The sequence below is a fragment of the Arachis ipaensis genome, chromosome B07 (genome assembly GCF_000816755.2).
Source record: "Arachis ipaensis cultivar K30076 chromosome B07, Araip1.1, whole genome shotgun sequence".
In the NCBI taxonomy this organism is placed as follows: domain Eukaryota; kingdom Viridiplantae; phylum Streptophyta; class Magnoliopsida; order Fabales; family Fabaceae; genus Arachis; species Arachis ipaensis.
The window spans coordinates 2,746,538-2,748,946 of NC_029791.2; positions in this window are offsets into that span (position 1 = coordinate 2,746,538).

Genomic DNA, 2,409 nt, shown 5'->3' on the forward strand with positions numbered 1-2,409 from the left:
CATTTTAATAAGTTAAAAGAATTAATTTGTAGAAAATTTAATCTTCAATAAGTGATTGATGTATATAAAAAACAAAATCTAAATTCCAATACTTTATTTAACCCAGCAAATAAGTTCGTTATTTGATAAAATTAAGTTTAATTCATTCTCTTTAGCTGAAGTTTATCTTCATCCTTACAGCTGACCGAGTCGAAACCTACTGCTCAAGTCTAACGAATGCCGTTCATGTTCATGTTCCTGGTGAAAAAGAAAAGAGTCGCTTTCCTTCTAGGACCGGATAAGGTCAAATTCTGGGTGGGCTACCAGGTTTCGCCTACGCTACGGTTTTAAATCCCTACCCTACGCCTTACGAGGGCGCCCTAGCCAGATTCACTCCCAAAGGTCCATCAAGCCTATGAAACTAGTTCAAATAGTCGTCAAAGTCGCAGTCAGTCTTAAGGGCCTGTTTTCAACAAGACTCTCTTAATTGTATCAGTTTGTAAAATTCTCTCTCCTTCACCAAGAAAGAGAGAACGGACAAAGTACCAGACGATTTGATACTAAGTTATCAATTTAACATATAATTTTTTTATGTTAAAACAAGCCAACAAGGTCGAAGTCCAAGAAAAAAGAAAACTAAATGCAAACTAAACAAAGTAAGATAATCTTCATTAACAAGTTAAATTCCAAAGTGATTTTTAAGATGGTAATTTGGTATGAAATTCTAGTTATACTACTTTAACCTCTAAATTTGAAAAAAATACACTAAATTTTGGATATAGTACCTAAATCAAATTGGATTTTTATTTTTTAGTTTTTGGTATTGACCCAAATTAGGTAATTTTTTTAAAAGAAATATAACAGTTCCTTCTGTTGAGCCCAAAGTATTAAACAAATATTATATGTGAATCTACTAATCAAGTAAGTGGGACTACGGTTTCACAATTTTGGATCAATAAAAAATTAGGCCTCACTTAGCTATATGCCTCTCCTTTTGTTTAGCCAAAAACTTTTATCACTTTTTTAACATCCCTATGCTTCAGCCCAACTATATATAATTAAATTTATTTTTGTTATATATTTTGTATTTCAATAAATATTTTATATTAGTAACTGATTTTACTATTTGATTATAATATATACTTAGCATAATTGTGTGTGATTTTATTATCTTCTTTTTTCATAAATATTAAATTCCAAAATTGTGGTTTGGAAGAGACATTGTTTAACTGTTCAAAACTAATTCTAAATTACATAATTATTTCAACTATTAATGTTAAACAAAAGCTGAAAAATGCTCAAGTTTGCGACAACTATATAATGGAAATGTGCACATTTTCTTCAAATATATAGAGAAATAATAATAATGTACAAGCTAGTAATTTGCATACTGTAATAGAACTTTGTCAGTCAAATTTCGTTGTCATTTTTGTCATCATCACGTACAAATGGGACCTATATATATATATATATATAGACACTGGCAAATTCATGAAATTCACATGCCAATTTAACTTTCATGCTGATTATATTGTCGGCAATATCCAAGCTATAGTATCAAAAATCTTTTTTATTCGATCGATTTCAGAAATTTTTTTTCTCCAGTGGTATTTTCGATTTTTAAAATTTGAATTTAAATTTAAAGCGGGTTGTCACGGTAAATCTTAAGAATGAGGAAGAGGGGAAGGTCTTGCCCCCTCCTCATGGGTTGGGCCTCCAGTTGGTGTGCTCAGCTCAACTTTGATTTTTACTTTGGGCCAATTTTAAAAAAATATATATTTTGATTTTGATTTAAATATTTTTAAATAATGAAATCTTGGTGGTAAGTATATTTTTTTTAGCAGTAGCATAGAAAATAGGTTAAATTATACAGTTAGTCCCTACACTTTTAGTAAAATTGTAAATTAGTCTCTACATTTTAAAAATTTGTAATTAGATCTCTAAAAATAATTAAAATTTACAATTTAGTCTTCATGGTTTAAAAAATATTTGATTTAACAGAATATTCTCAACATATTTTCTATTTTAACAGAATATTCTCAACATATTCTAAAAATATTCGGTTAAATCAACACTTTTTGATCGACAAAGACTAATTTACAAATTTTGATTCTCTTTAGAGATCTAATTACAAACTTTTAAAAAGTAGGAATCAATTTGTAATTTTACTAAAAGTGTAGGGATCAACTGTGTAATTTAACTTTTAAAATATTTAAGAATGTTCTAAACTATTTCAAAATGTTTTAGAATAATATTTTGAAAGATCTCGAAATATTTTAAAAGGTTCTAGAAAATTTTAAAAAGTCATAGAACATTTTAAAAAAGTGTGAATATATATAAAAATATAAAAAGTAATATAAAATAATTTAGAAGTATTTAAAAAATATTATAAATTAGATATTTGTAATAAAAATTTTGGATATTCGATTT